The sequence below is a fragment of the Equus przewalskii genome, chromosome 15 (genome assembly GCF_037783145.1).
Source record: "Equus przewalskii isolate Varuska chromosome 15, EquPr2, whole genome shotgun sequence".
Classification (NCBI taxonomy): Eukaryota; Metazoa; Chordata; class Mammalia; order Perissodactyla; family Equidae; genus Equus; species Equus przewalskii.
Genome location: NC_091845.1, coordinates 49,545,203 through 49,561,977, shown reverse-complemented (window position 1 = coordinate 49,561,977; position 16,775 = coordinate 49,545,203). Strand labels below are relative to the sequence as shown.

At 40.1% G+C, this 16,775-nt stretch overlaps 1 protein-coding gene across 50 annotated transcripts in view; it reads right to left on the bottom strand.

Annotated features, from left to right (window-relative positions):
* Positions 1 to 15,241, bottom strand: part of LRRFIP2 (LRR binding FLII interacting protein 2) — a 112,038-nt gene extending 96,797 nt beyond the window's left edge. For 33 of the 50 annotated variants that reach the window (XM_070577288.1, XM_008528022.2, XM_008528020.2 and 30 more), the window contains exons 1-2: positions 14,957 to 15,096; positions 13,448 to 13,519 (exon numbers count right to left, since the gene is read on the bottom strand). The gene's annotated coding sequence lies outside the window, so the exon portion shown is untranslated. Of the gene's footprint in view, positions 1 to 13,447; positions 13,520 to 14,070; positions 14,121 to 14,200; positions 14,563 to 14,956 lie in introns of those variants that run through there. The other 17 variants (XM_008528016.2, XM_070577291.1, XM_070577300.1 and 14 more) reach the window with 5 other exon arrangements.
* Positions 15,242 to 16,775: the final 1,534 nt, after the last annotated feature.

Here is a 16,775-nt window from a genome sequence, read left to right as displayed (position 1 = left end):
CATTCTTTTGCATATGGATATCTACCTGTCCCAACCAACATTTGTTAAAAAGACTATTTTTTACCCCATTAAATTGCCTTGGCACCCTTGTTGAAAAACTGACCATAAAAGTAATGGTTGAGGGGCCGGCCCTGTGGCCAAGTGGTTAAAGTTCTGCATGCTCCACTTCAATGGCCCAGGTTCACGGGTTCAGATCCCAGGTGCGGACCTACTCCGTTCATCAGCCATGCTGTGGAGGCATCCCATACACAAAAAACAGAGGAAGACTGGCAGAGATGTTAGCTTGGGGCTAATCTTCCTTAAGCAGAAAAAGGGGAAGACTGGAAATGGATATTAGTTCAGGGCAAATCTTTCTCACCAAAAAAAAAACTATTGGTTTATTTCTGAACCTTCAATTATATTCCATTGATCTATACATATATCCTTACGCCAGTATCACACTGTCTTGATTACTGTAGTTACATGTTAAGTTTTAAAATTGGGAAGAATGAGTCCTTCAACTTTGTTCTTCTTTAAGATTGTATTGGCTACTGTGAGTCCCTTACATTTCCATACAAATTTTAGGACCAGCGCGTCAATTTCTGCAAAAAAAAAAAAAAAAAGAGGGAGCTGGGATTTTGATACAGATAACACTAAATCTACAGATCAATTTGGGGAATAGTGCCATCTTAAGAATATTATGATTCCAATTCATGAACATGGGATGTCTTTCCATTTATTTAGATCTTCTTTAATTTCATTCCACAATGTTTTGTGATTCTCTTTTTTTTCCTTTCTGCTTTTTCTCCCCAAATCCCTCCAGTGCATAGTTGTATATTTTAGTTGTGGGTCCTTCTAGTTGTGGGACGTAAGACACCGCCTCAATGTGGCCTGACGAGTGATGCCACGTCTGCACCCAGGATCCAAACCAACAAAACCCTGGGCTACCGTAGTGGAACGCGCAAACTTAACCACTCGGCCACAGGGCCGGTCCCTGTGATTTTCAATGAAGAAGTCTTGCTATTCTTTTATTAAATGTATTCCTACCTACATCACTGAGGTCATGTTAAAGATCAAATGGATATAAAAGTCTCTATAAACTGTAAAATGCTTCAGAAACGTATGGTATCAGTGACATGAAAAAAACACAAAAGATCTGAAATCACAATAGCAAAAGAGAAGATAGTAAAGTAAAACTCAGAAGTAAATCCCCTGGCTAAAGTTAATCTTAGTTGAGCCATGGATGCGTGGGCAGGTGGGTGGAGCATTGTACATTTTCAAACACAAATATAATCCAATACCAGAACTACATTCTTAGTAGGAAGGCATTTTTCACTATTTCCAATTAACTAGATACGTAGCAACACTAAAAAGAACTGGAAATCCTCTTACTGAACTGTACAAGTGTGTTTGCTTTCTGAGGTATATGGAATTATTGCTGAAATACTGCCTCCCCCAAAAGAAATGAAAATAAAAAGTAACAAGATAGATGCATGTAACTAACCTCTGTTATTAATAATAAAATAGAAGCGACCAGAACTAAGTCCCAAAGGAAAAAGAATTTAAATTAGCCTTAGACCTTAGGTTCTCCTGATGAGAGATGAACTCTACTGACAATATTCATGTTAACTGTGTTCTAATAGTAACAAAAATAAAATGTAGAACATAACACAACAAAAGAAAAAATTACAAGAATAAATATGATTATTTTAATTTTTTTTAATCTATAGTAAAAACAAAACACAAAACTGAAAATGACCCAAACTGACAACAATAGCCTTAAGTCAAGGTCAGTCAACATGATATAATAAATTGTGGCATTAAAAAACTCATTGGGGGGCTGGCCCCGTGGCCAAGTGGTTAAGTTCGTGCACTCCGCTGCAGGCGGCCCAGTGTTTCATCGGTTCAAGTCCTGGGCGCGGACATGGCACTGCTCATCAAGCCACGCTGAGGCAGCGTCCCACATGCCACAGCTGGAAGGACCCACAACTGAAGAATATACAACTATGTACCGGGGGCCTTTGGGGAGAAAAAGGAAAAATAAAATCTTTAAAAAAAAAAAAAACTCATTGGAAGCAAACAAAGACAGAGACAAGTTTGATATCATGCCTATGGGGTACAAAAAGCTGACAAAATGGCATGTAAAGTATGATTGCAAATATGTAACACTTTGTACATATGAACAATGAACAAGGGCAATATGTTAAAAAAATTCCTTTTTCTTAAGCTTTATACACTGTTGATAGTCACCTTATCAAAAAATGATTTAAACTAAAAGCTATAATTATCAGGCTATTTCACAGCATGAAAATATAAACTTATAAGAATAATCAACTTTGAAACTATATTAATAAGCTGATAAGGGAGAAAGATTCATTTAGTCTGTCAGAGCAATTGCAAGGTAGGACTATAAAAATTTACGTCGGTCATCTCTGGTAAAACCATAATTTTCTAACAGATTTCAGATTAACCATGACTCTTATAGACATAATGGAATTATAAGTAAATGAAAAACACATTGCTAATTTTAAACAGAAGGTGCACCACTGGATTAACCTTAAAAATGTTATAAAATTAAAACTCTGACTCAAATCAACAGGTCAAACTTAGAACAAAGAAGCAACCATTAATGTCCTCTATAAAGTCCTGGAAAAACCATCAATTTTCAAGTCTGCAGGTTCTAATTACTGCAGCAAAATTCTCCTAAATTTTCAGGTTTCCCTGAAGACCTTCTCTATGATTCCTTCCATCCATGTAGCTCACTCAATAGGGGAAAAAATAGTAGTGACATGAGGTACTTTTTATAGCAGAAAGGAAGATGCCAACATTTTCCCTCTCTTAAGCCATGTTGGTCAGGTTTGTGTAGCTTAAACTTGTCTTAAATAGAAAGGGCAAAGTATTGCCCTGAAATGGTAGGCAAGATACCAACCAGGCCCATAAAAGGAAGAAGTCAACAAGATATAATGCAATATGAGTACAACATTCATGAGGGAATGACTAGAGAAGAGAGCCGACAGCACAGCTGTCAGAGTATCTAATCCAAGTGCCACTCTAATCTAATGACACGTGCAAAGAGTTCCACATTGCATACATTACTTATGCTCATAAAAGACCTAATACCAACATTTGGTGGCTCCTTTTTATAAAAATAAAGAAAAATTAACCCTCCCCATTCCCATACCTGCTCATCCACCACTCCCTACCCGCCCCCCACACACAAACAGAGAAAGAAATCATTAGTAACTTTCCAGAGGTTAAGGAAATGAGTTGCCAGATTGAAAGGACCTACAGAATGCACAACATAAATTTTGAATCCACACCAAGGAATCTGATAGTGAATTATCATAGTGAATTTCAAACACTGAGGACAAGGATGATTTTACAAGCTTCCAGGGGTGGAAAAATCAGGTCACGTATAAAAGATTAACAATTAGAATGGCTTCAGTCTTCCCAAAGTAATTTCAGAAAAAAGAAGACAATAGAATGATGCCATCAAATTCCTCAAGGAAAATTACAGACAACCTCTAAGCAGCCTATGCCCAGTCAAACCATTCTATTCTCATACTTGATTATTAAAGACAGTTTCAGACACGCAAGGTCTCAAAACTTTACCTCTTTACACCCTTTGTCAATAAGCCACTAGAAGATATATTTCATCAAATAAAAGAGAAAATCAAGAGAGAGGAAACTTAGCATAGAGAAAATAAATCCAACACAGAAGGGGGCAAAGGGGATCAATCCCCGGCAGGATGATAAATATCCCAGAAAGAAAGCTACAGATTGAAGCAAAGAGACACAATAGAGGGCTGTCATCACCAAAACCCCCACAGCCTTTGAGACTTCTTTGTAATATGAGGTAAGCCTGGTCCAGGTTTTGATCTGAATGTAGTTTGTCTTGACCCCATGTTGAAGTTCCTGCTGTCCCTTCTCCTGTTGGCTAGATTGGCTGAGGACTTATTTCACACCACAGAAGTATTTTGCTTTTACCTATTCCTGAGAGCTAGAGGATGATGAGCTGAGAAAGAGCAGTGTACTCCCCAAACCATATTTCTTCTAGATATTTAGTACCTTGTAAAGATTTTAGCTCTGCCAGATGCCCTGACTATGGCGAGTCTTATGGTTTCCCAGGACCTACTAACAAATTTTCCCAAGGACTTACCCGAAAGGGCTCAAGGAAGACTACGTTCAGCTTATCTTCTCCTGGGAGCCTTCGTTTAATAGTGGCAATATGGACCTTTCCTTTCACAGCTAAGTTTCTACTTGCTATTCAGTTTTTCAAAACCAAACAAGATAGTCCTTAAGGATACATTCTATAGCAGAGACCAGCTCACTGTTCATCAGTCACTTCCCTTTTCTGTCCACAGCTATGCTGCATTTCACAACCTTCCTTGCAGTCAAGTGCAGCCACGTGACTGAGTTCTAGACAATGGAATATGGGCAAAAGTGATATATGCCACGCCCAGGTCTGGCCTGGCCCATCAAACCTTCCATGTAATCTATCACACTCCTTCTCTTTGCCCTCGTATCTGCCAGCCAGATGCAGAGAACTCAGTGAAAGTCTCTGAGGCCCCAGAGAACAGCAGAGTCACTAGACAAAAGGAGCCTGAGACCCCGGATGACTCTCTGCAACAAACTACTCCTTTCCCAGTGCTTTCCAACTCACAGCAGACAGAGATGTGAGTGAGAAATAAATTTTTTTTTTTCTCCTTTTTTCTCCCAAAGCCCCTTGGGTACATAGTTGTGTATTTTTAGTTGTGGGTCCTTCTAGTTGTGGCATGTGGGATGCCGCCTCAGCATGGCTTGATGAGTGGTGCCATTTCCGTGCCCAGGATTCGAACTGGCGAAACCCTGGGCCGCCGAAGCACAGCGCGCGAACTTAACCACTCGGCCACGGGGCCGGCCCTGAGAAATAAACTTTAATTGTGTTAAACCACTAAAACTTGGAGGTGGTTTGTTAAAGCAGGTCAGCCTATCCTGACTAACAGACACAAAAAGGTGGTAGAGCTATTCCATTTTTCAAAAGTAAACCACATATTGATTAGGAATACATATTTAAGGGGTGAGAGGGGACTGCAAGGTTAGACACAGAATGGTCTCAAGAAAGTGATTAACATGTAAAATGGGATTGTGATTACCTGGAGGGGAAGGGGCGCCATTAAAGGATATACATACACAGGGAACTTCCAGGATAACTGTAATATTTAATTTCTTGACCTATGTAGTGCGACCATAGGTGCTCATTTTACTATTCTTCTTGAAACTATACTTTTATTCTATATTTATCTACATTTCACAAATAAACTAATTATTTTGCTCAAAATAAATTAGGAGGATACACACTTGAAAAATCTGTTGGAGCATTTGGGAAAAATAAGGTGAACAGAAAACTAAGCAAAGAAAAAAAAAGCAACTCAACCCACTGGAAAAACTGAAAGTTAAACAAGAAAGGAAACAACCACGATATAGTTCTTGGCTAAGTAGTAAACAATATTTATTTAGTTGTAATGAAAACACCAAGTACTGATTTAAAATTGCAAAACTGCAAAGTTGCAGGGAGGGAAAGTGGAAGGAAACAATGAAGAAACACAAAATAACGATAAACACCATCAGTAATTTCCACCATCTGAAGATACTCATTCCAGTTGTACATACGTATTTTTAAACAAAAATGGGTTTATAAAATATGTGCTATTTTGTATCCAGCTATGGCAGACAGACTCTAAGGTGGCCCCCGACCACGAACTCCCTCCAGCTGTTCACTCCTTTGTGTAAACACCTCCCCAAGAATGGACAGGACTTACGACTTGCTTCTAATCAACAGAATAGAACAAAAGTTATGAGACGTCATTCCCATGAGTATGTTACATTATATAAGACTGCCTATCTAGCCTACTTGCTGTAGACTCTACTCCACGGTTTGATGAAGTAGACATACTGGGAAACACCACAGGGCCAAGAACTTCAGGTTGCTGCTAAGAGCTGAGAGCAGCCTTTAGGAGCTTGAAGACAGCCAAGTAACCTCTAGAAAGCAAGAAGGCTCAGTGCTAAAACCACAAGGAAATTAATTCTGCCAAAAACCAAAGTGAGCTTAGAAACAGATTTTTCCCCAGTTAAGCCTCCAGATGAGAATTAAGCCCAGCCAACACCTTAATTGCAGCCTCATGACACCCTAAGCAGAAGAATCAGCTCAGTCATGCTCAGACTCCTAACCCCCAAAGAAGCTGTAGGATAATAAATGTCTGTTTTAATTTTAAGCTGCTAAATTTGTGTAATTTGTTACACAACACAGAAACAAATACAACAGCTTTTAAAACTACAGATGAATGAATTCATTAAAGTTGTAGGGATATGAAATCAATGCAAAAAGTCAGTTACATTTCTAGACACTGACGATGAACAATCCAAAAAGGAAATTGAGAAAATAATTCCATTTACAATAGCATCAAAAAGAATAAGATACGCAGGAATAAACTTAACCAAGAAGGCAAAACAGCTGTACACTGAAAACTACAAAACATTGCTCAAAGAAATTAAAGGAGACATAAATAAATGGAAAGCCGCCCATGTTCACAGATAGAAAAGTTAATATTGTTTTTTGGTGAGGAGGACTGGCCCTGAGCTAACATCTGTTGCCAATTTTCCTCCTTTTTTTGGTCTTTTGTCCCCAAAGCCCAGTACATAGTTGTAAGTCATTCTAGTTCTATGTGGGATGCCGCCATGGCATGGCTTAGATGCGTGGTGCATGGGTCTGCGCCCAGGATCCAAACTGGCAAACCCTGGGCCACCGAAGCAGAGCACACAAACTTAACCACTCGGACACGGGGCCAGCTTCAAAAACTTAATATTGTTAAAATGTCAGTAGTACCCAAAGAAATCTACAGAGTCAATGCACTCTCTATCAAATCCCAATGACTTTTTTTGCAGAACAGAAAAACCTATCCTAAAATTAAAACTCACATGGAATCTCAAGGGACCCCAAATAGCCAAAACAATTAAAAAAAGAACAAAGTTGGAAGTATCACACTCACTTCCTGATTTCAAAACTTACTAGAAAGCTACAGTAACCAAAACAGTGTGCTACTGGCATAAAGACAGACATATAGACCAACAGAATATAATAGAGAGTCCAGAAATTAACCCTGCCATATGTGGTCAAACATATATGGTTTTCAACAAGGGTGCCGAGACCAGTCAATAGAGAATGGACAGTCTTTTCAACAAATGATGCTGGGAAAACTCGATATCCACATGCAAAATAATAAAGTTGGACCCTTACCTTATGCCATATACAAAAATTAACTCATAGTGGATCAAAGAAATAAACGTAAGAGCTAAAATTATACAACTTTAAAAAGAAAACACACACAAAAAGCTTCCTGACACTGAATTTGGCCATGACTTCTTGGATATAACACCAAAAGCCCAGGCAACAAAAGAAAAAGTTAGATAAATTGGACTTCATCAAAATTAAAAACTTTTGCGCATGAAAGGACACTATAAACAGAGTAAAAAGCAACCCATGGAATGGAAGCAAATAGTTGTGAATTATACATCTGATAAGGGATTAACATCCAGAATATAGAAAATCCCTGAAGTTCAACAACAGAAAAACAAACTCAACTCAAAGATGGGCAAAGGACTTGAATAGGTATTTCTCCAAAGAAGTTATAAAAATGGCTAAAAAGCACATGAAAAGACACTCAACATCATTAATCATTAGGGAAATGCAAATCAAAACCAAAATGAGATACCAACTCACACTCATTAGAATCACTATTTAAGAAAAAATAAAAAAAGAAAGAAAACAAGTGTGTCAAGGACGTAGAGAGATTAGACCCTTGTACACTGCTGGTAGGACTGTAAAATGGTGCAGCTGCTGTGGAAAATGGTATGGCAATTTTTCAAAAAATTAAACAGAATTACTGTATGATCCAGCAATTTCACCTATGGGTATATACTCAAAAGACAGGAAAGAAACTCAAACAGATATTTATACATTTGTGTTCATAGCACCATTATTCACAATAGCCAAAAGGTGGAAGCAACCCAAACGTCCATCAAGGATCAAAGTATAAACAAAATGTGTTATATACATACAATGGAATACTATTCAGCCTTAAAAAAAGAGTGAAATTCTCATACAAGCTATAACATGGATGAACTGAGGACATTATGTTAAGTGAAATAAGTCAGACACAAAAGAGAAATACTATATGATTCCACTTATATGAGATACCTAGAGTAGTCAAATTCATACAGACAGAAAGTAGAATAGTAGTGACCAGGGGTTGTGGGGAATAAAGAGTTACTGTTTAATGGGCACAGAGTTTCAGTTTGGGAGGATGAAAAAGTTCTGGAGATGGATGGTGGTGATGGTTGCAAGACAATGTGAATGTACTTAATGCCACTGAATTGTACACTTAAAAATGGTTAAAATCGGGGGCTGGCCCCGTGGCCGAGTGGTTAAGTTCACGCGCTCCGCTGCAGGAGGCCCAGAGTTTCGTTGGTTCGAATCCTGGGCGGGGACATGGCACTGCTCATCAAACCACGCTGAGGCAGCGTCCCACATGCCACAACTAGAAGGACCCACAACGAAGAATATACAACTTTGTACCGGGGGGCTTTGGGGAGAAAAAGGAAAAAAATAAAATCTTTAAAAAAAAAAATGGTTAAAATCATAAATTTTATGTTATGTATATTTCCACAACAAAAAAGAAAACTTTGGACAGATAGCAAAGGGTGAGCGTGGTAAGCCAAGAGGACAGTGACCTTCTCATTTCCTTCATTTTCTACTTAGACATAGTGATATCCATGACAGGGGAAAAAACATCTCATCTACAACTGAATTTTTTTTCCATTTTTAGTCCTATAATCCTTGGGCCACTTAAATGGAATACTTTTTTGCTAATAGCAACAACATGTATGCTTACTAATCATGTTGTTTGTTGTTACAAATGATTTAAACCATTTAACAGGGAGATAAACATTTTAACATCCTAATCCTCTGCATATAGAATACCCTATTTAACTTAGAAAACAGAGAGCCAAAATATTGCTCCTAACTGTTAAAATGCTTCTACTTAGGAGAGTGGGAGATGTAGAGACAAAACAAAGCGATCAGAACAACTAACTTGAAAATTAAACTCGCTTCCTAAAACAGTAAAGGATGTTATATCAAAACTAGTTAAAATTTTAGTATTAGTATTTACAATGAATAAAAACTAAGATACACAGGGTTCAAACTGAAAACAATCGAAAAAGATGAACTATAATAACAGGAATGAGTAGAATATAATAGAAACAGATATATAATATTATTATATCATAAAATATGAAGAAATAGAATAATAGAAATAAACCAAATAATAGGAATAGAGAAGAAAGAAAAATACTTATTTTATTTTTTCTCCTCACCTTGAATACTAAATACAACATCTTCATCAAATGCTAATGATCTAAATTTCTGAGGGCAAGAAAAAATTAGGGGCCGGCTCCGTGGCCGAGTGGTTAAGTTTGCGCACTCCGCTGCGGCAGCCCAGGGTTCCGATCCTGGACGCGGACATGGCACCGCTCGTCAGGCCACACTGAGGCGGCGTCCCACATCCCACAACTCGAAGGACGTGCAACTAAGATATACAACTGTGTACAGGGGGGTTTGGGGAGATAAAGCAGGAAAAAAAAAAAAAGATTGGCAACAGTTGTTAGCCCAGGTGCCAATCTTTAAAAAAAAAAAGAAAAGAAAAGAAAAAATTAAATTTCCTGGAGTGCCAGCCTAATCTAAAGCAAACGACAGGAAACCACCTGCAAGCTTTGCATCTCTGCATTAAATCTGTATGCCAAACTCTTCAAACAACCTCAACTGTAATACAAGGCTGCAGTTAACGATGATGACATGAACCTTGGTCATAAGGGTGGAGCAATAAGTTCTTTAACAGCTTTCTAGCCTAAGAAGTGAGATCAGTTAAAGAACTTTAAACTCAAGCACTTCATTCACTAAGTACAGAAAACACCAAGGTTTTCACGAGAAAGCACTTAGTACAGGGAGGCAGCTATGCTGGGAGATAGCATCTGGTAATAACCAAAAGTTTAAAGAGATAATGTCATGATATTGTACATGATACCTTACAGTTCTACGGGAAGAAGAGAATGAGAATTTGGGAAGAAGCTAATTTCTCTGCATGAACTCAAAATAATCCTGTAAAACAGTCATCAGTCTCAGTGTCCTTTCGATCCTCCTGACACGCGTGAAGGTCTCTGAGTTGTACTATTTCACCTAGGGGCGTGGCCTCCCTATGCAGGTAACTAACATTTTTCCCCTGTTGTAAAACATTCGACTGAGCCTCGGCAAAAACTCTCAGAACCAGAACATAACGTCAATACTGGTACAATCCTATGCTCCTCCTCATGCACATTTTCCTAAAATACTTTCCTCATTAGTTTTCCTTAATCATGATTTTTCCTTAAAAAAGGAAAACAAAAACTGGATCCTAGGATATGCGTGCTAAGCAGATTTTTACCCGAAAACTTAGCCTTAATCTTCTGAAGGCAAATGTCCCTTATAAGCTCCCTCTTCTGTGGCTGACACTTTTCCTAAACCGCAAGCCTGCCTGACTTGCAGTGGGGCCAGGACAGATTACGGTTATGTGGTAGGTTCTGTCAGGCGAGCTTTGACAAGGCCTCAAAATAGACCCTGGGCACCAGCCAGGGAAACTGCCACTCACAAGTTTCAACTTCATCATCCTACGTTAGCCCCTCAGCACTTTTTTTTTCCCTCCAGTCTCTCTCATTTTAAAAGGACAAAGATTCCCTGAATCTTCTCCTGGTCATGAGTGAGCTGTATAACATCAAAATTAAAAATTTAAGCCTCCATTATTCTGATCACAAACACTTTGCAGAATAAAGACTGACTCTGTACCTACCTCCTGCCTTGGAAAACTAATCTATGAACAGCACTCTCGTTTGCAAAAGGATTTTTGGATCTCAAACAGCACAGAAGTTTATTTTATTATGACTAGACTAGGACGTGGAAGATAAACGAAGAAGGGAGAAGGTGGACTATTTAGTTCCCTTGCGACTAATAATCTAGTAGCAAACTTCACCAGGGCAAGTTAAACTATCTACAATGTTTTTAATTGATACTGGCCATAAAATCCTAAAACCACCAACCTATTACAAAAGGTATTTATTTAACTTACTAAATATAAATGAAGTGGTTTGTCTATAACAGCACCAGCCTTCAAGGTACGGTATTTTTACCCTTACCAGTACAAATAAAAATAACCACCTGTCACTCTAAAATGTTTAAAGTTGCCTTATAAAACATATTTGCAGTATTTTTTCAATGGGGAGGAGGATAAAGAATTTGAAGTAATTAAGAGCACCTTTCTCCTACAAAGTTGAGAAAGAAGTTAGCTTCTATTATAAAATAAAGCCCAATACAGGATTGAAATAAATTTTCACAACTTAAGTGCCAACCCTGTAGTCACACTTTTAGAAACACATTCCACATACACATTTATGGAGTAGTACGAAAACATATATACAAGTTGTCCATTATAGCAGTAAATCTAAAAAGCTAAAAACAACCTAAATGTCTCTTAATAGGGAATGGTAACATAAATTATGGAAAATTAATAAATTATGGTTCATCTACACTAGGCAGGACATTCAGTCTCTTTAAAAAATTGGATGGACATATGTGCTAATATAAAAAGATCTTTAAAGTATATCAATGGTAAGAATGAAAGGTACATGATAGTCTCCTAAACATGTGATCACATACGTAATAGAAAATTTGGAGAGGGATACATAGGAAATCATTAACAGTGACTGCTTTGTTTAGGGGGTGCAGGAGTGAGAAAAGGCTAGTTTAGACTGGAGACTTCCTTTTCACCATATAATGTTTTCTTTTTAAAAGTTTTACCAATTTTAAAACGTTCCACAAACATCCACTGAACCCCCAAAGTGAGCATTCTCCTTTTATACATGCCATTTCTTTCCTCTTCCTAACCATTTTCTACCCTTACCTCTTGCTCTCCCCAACACTAGACCAAAACAAAAGCATATATAGTAGCAAATCCCAGAGTTTCTCCAAGAAATAGAATTCTCTCTCCATTTCCCGCCAAAATAAAGAAATAATGGAATAAATGAAAAAGTATAACATGATAAATCAACCCAGTTTTTAGCCCAATATTTGATTGCTTTTAAGTCTGGCTTAATCTATGGCAGGCCAAAAAGTTTTAGAAGTGAAAGTACAATGTGCAACACACAAAAAAATCATTTCCAAAGGTGTCCTATCTACTATCTCAAAGGGAAGAATGGAGAAAAAGGTAAAGTTATTTTAGTCACAGGGTAAATTTTGCTCAATTTCTTCCTTCTAAGTTTAAAAGCTGAGTTTTGAATGATGGTCATAAAGTCTATTCTTTATTTGCAAACTAGACAAGGCAGCATGTTTTCCTGGTTAAAAGACCATCTCTCCTCTCAGATTCTCCAGAGAGAAGCAACTACCTAAAAGAAAAAGGCTATGAAATGGCCCCTATTTTGGAGGTGCAATGGAAAACGCTCCTATGGTGAGGAGAGGAGAATTTCCTCATCAACATTCCCAGCACACTGCAGGGAGAATTATTTTTTTCCTGTACATCATCAATTCTGTTCCTTTTCACACTAAGAGCGGGGTAAACAATTCACAAAGAGCTCTGCAAGAAACTGCTCCCTCCTTTGTTTCTAGTAAAGATCTGTTTTTGTTTTTGTTTCAAGAGAGAAAGAATCTACTTTGCCAAATATATTCCCCACATCACTTTTTTCCTTCATTATGGAGATGCTTAAATCCTGACCTAAGAAGGCTTCTCTTGCATATCTACCTATCAAAACTGTCAGTTATGGTGGTTTCCACAAGGGATTTTCCAAAAGGAATCTCTGTTCACTGGGAACTGAAACTCTGAAGTCACTATTAGCTGGACAAAAATCAAAAGCAACATTAGGGAACACTCTTGAATATAAGAATGCATATCCAATGAAATAAGATGCCAAAATTTAGTCAAAGAATTTAAAGGAATTTGGTAAGCAATACCAACAGGGTAAACTTACCATTACTTTATAACTGATAACTAACTAAAGTTCTTTATAAATGAAAATCAAGATAAAATAATCTGAATTCCAAAAAGAAAACAAGGCTAAGAGTATCAAGAACTCTGTAATTCAGTTATTTGGCTTAACAACATTTTAAAAGCCAAAAATGATCAAATTGCATTTCAGCAATAAAAAGTTATTTCTAGTTTTAAATGAATTCATTCCAATATTAAATTACAACTTCAATACACACTTTCTTCTGTAAGGGAACTTAAACAAGAACTCATATAGTTAGTCTCATTCCACATTTTTAAGGGTAGATTCACAAAATGGGTGGGGCCTTCCATTCAAAAGACTCTACTTTGTATACTGCAAATTCTTTCAGTGAACTTTTTCCTACCTTAATGATGGTAGCTCTCCTTTTCACTGACATTTATTTTGTTTCTAGACCCCTTCATTTATCTTCCCACATCTGGCAAAAAAAAAAATGGGTAAAATCACAACAATCCACTTAGGAACTAACAAACTATTTTAATCCAAACATTCTGCAAAAGTTCAATTTTTATTTCCTTACCATGCTACATGACAATAAACATCTAGTGGGAAATCTAACAAAGGGTAATATAGCACATCCTATAAAATGAGTAAAGGCATCTAATTAAACATGCAGTAACAAACTTCTGGCCTTCCTCTATTCCAATTCTAAGATCCCTATCAATGATTCACAAAGTGAGTGACCTAACTTTCTTAATGAATCACACTTTCCAAAATTTTTATTCTACATGAGTATAATACTAGGTCATCATCTCTGTATTTGTTAATCAGAGCATGATGTTGGTTAAACAGGGTTAATTCTGCAAGACTTTGAAACCACAGCAAACCTCAAATTCCCGCCAGCTAACTCTTATCTGCAACACTTTGCATTCTCCACCAACTGCACCTTTCCATATTCATCCCCCAAATAAAATGTTATCGTGAAAAAATGTTGTTTTAAAGATTGATTAAGAACTCATTCATCCATACCCTGCTCCCCATCTCTCTGGTTCCATTACTACATCCACCTTCTCTTCTCACTGTAATATAAATAAAAATTAATGGCCACTCTGCTATCCTTACATACATCTTTTAGTCAAGTAACCTACTCCAGTTTTACCGTTTATGGCAGAAATGCTGAGTCATTAAGTGGAACTCAAAGAAAATGAGCTATAAATAGTTAAAGTTTAGGATACAGTATTTCCCCAGCCATGTCTCAGCAGCCTGATATTTGTATCTCCCACGGTGGAAAATACAGAACCAACACTTGAACTTTTCTCCTTCTAAGAGAAAAAGAGGTGGGTTTCCTTAGTTCCTCCCGCTTCCTGCTGGATAGCCGCGGGCAAGAGAAGCAGGCCTGACTGGAGCTATATAACTTAGTAATCTGGGTGTGAATAACACCCCATATTAGTCAAGCATTAACCCTGACACTCCTAGCAAGCGCCTGTTATGCCCGCGCTTCAGTTCGGGTCAAGGAGGAAAGGAAAAAAATCCATAAAAATGCTACGCCCTCCACAGGCCTGACACCGTTCCCTGGGGTATCTGTCCGGGGACAGGACCGAGGGAGTGTCGCGTCTGGGCAGGAGGAGAAGGAGCCCCGAGCACCCGAAGCAGAGGGACAGCAGCCCAATTTATTTCTCCTACAGCGGGAGCAACACCGTCCCCTCGCGCGGATGGAGGGTGAGCGTCAGACACCAGGCATGATGCCGGGGACCGCAGCAGGCAGGGGGCGGCCCCGACCCGGGAGCCCGCCAGCCCCAGGGAAGCCCGGCCCGCAGCAGGGCTCAGCGGCGGCGCGGACTCAGCGGGCTGCCGAGGCCGGGAAGGGGGCCCCTGCTCCCGGCTCTCCCGGGCCAGCGGGAGGAGCGGCCCTTACCTGTCTCTGCGCGCCCGCTGTGCCGCGGAGCCGCCCGAGAAGGGCCGGAGCACGGCTAGCCCGCCCGGAGCCCGCTGGGGCGAAGGACGAGGGGCGCGGAGGGCGGACTCGGTCCCAGGTCCGCGGCCAGTGGGCCGGGCTGGACGCGGCGGCTCCCGGCGCCGGCGGCCGGTCAGTCAGTCACGCCAGCGTCCCCAGAACGCTGCGGCTGAGACAGCGGGAACCGGCCCCCGGGAGGAGCCGCAGCCGGAGCGGCGGGCGGAGGAGGCGGAGGGGCGGGGCCACGGGGTTGGCGACCCGCTCACCCGGAAGCAGTTGCGGCCGCGGCGGCGCGCGCTGCGGGACGGGGTTGGTCGCAGCTGGGCGAAGTAAACCCGGCTCTCCAGCGGCTAGCTGCGCGCCGCCCAGGGGCGATGTTCCTGCCGCTCTGCTCTGCGGCTGCGACCTGATGCGGCCGCGCCCCAGAGAGGGCGGCGGGGCGCGACCGCCAGTGGAGCGGAGGCCCGGGGCGGTCTAGAGGTGGCTCCTGCGGGTCCGCCGTGCCGGCTCAGCCCTCCGCCCGCAGGACCGGGGCTAGGAATGTGAATTGTATGTGTGCCTGTTCAAGGCTGCACCTGCCCTGGTCGCCTCTAAACTCTCCGGCCTACTGGGCTTGGGTAAGTGGGCGAGGGTGAGCGGGTGTGGTTGAAATGCTAAAAGCCTTATTTCCAAATTGAAAACGCGTGATTTTAAAATGATTTCCGGAGAAGAATGCGGGGGGTGATGGGGAAGGAATATAGACTGCGTTAAATATCTAACAGACACGGACCTGTCATTCATTCTAGAAGTCTCTCTCGAGACCCACCAGGTTCAAGGCACTGGAGAAAGAGCGAGGTCCTGCTCTTTGGGAAGCTTACCGTCTAGTGGGGTAGACGGGATTTAAGCAAACAAACAAGGTAATGACAGATTGTGGTAAGGCTCTGCAGGAAATACACCAGAGTGATGAGGAGAGATTGTGTGGGTGAGACCGCAGTGGCAGGAAAGGAGGGTTAGAGAAGATCTCTAGAAGAAGGTGATAGTTGAGCAGCCTCCTGAGAAAAAGGCACAAAATACACTTAGATACAACTTTACACACAGGGACGGTAGGTTCCAGCACCCCCTGAATAAGCCCATGGATTCTATGTTAAGAACCCCATGAATAAACCCATGGATTCCATGTTAAGAACTTGTCTCTAAAGCCGCCTAAGGGCTGTTTCTGTGCTGCCCACTCCTGCAATTTCAGAAGGTTTGGGCACCTATTAGAGTTCATGGGAGCTGAGACTATGGCGTTTATAGGGGAGGTTCCAGGCATGAATTAGGGAACTTTGGTCGCTAGACAGTGAGATGTCAACGGATGCATCATCGCAGGGAGAATTCTCATACCATCAGCCTGGAAAGACAAATTCTTTTAACCTTTCACTCTCTTTCCATGTCACTAGTTTTTTCAGACCCAAGAGTAAACTTTGAAACTGTGACTTTTACCTGGGATCAAGAGGAGCTTAATCTTTCTGAAGGATCATACTATGTTATGATCTGAATAAAAGGATTAATGACATCTTTTACTAAATCAGTTAAAGACAAACAGCTAACTTGTGAGAGGACCTATTCAGGTAATAATGCATTACCTGAAAAATACGAATAAACCCAAAATTACTTATTATTAAGTATTAGTTTATATAACTGCATAATTAATACAAAGATTGTTTGGATAATTTTAGGATTAGGTTCTCTTGCCCTTCTCATTTTACTTCTTAACCACTTGTTTTGGCTCACACCAGACTAACAGAGAAATATTTTGCTG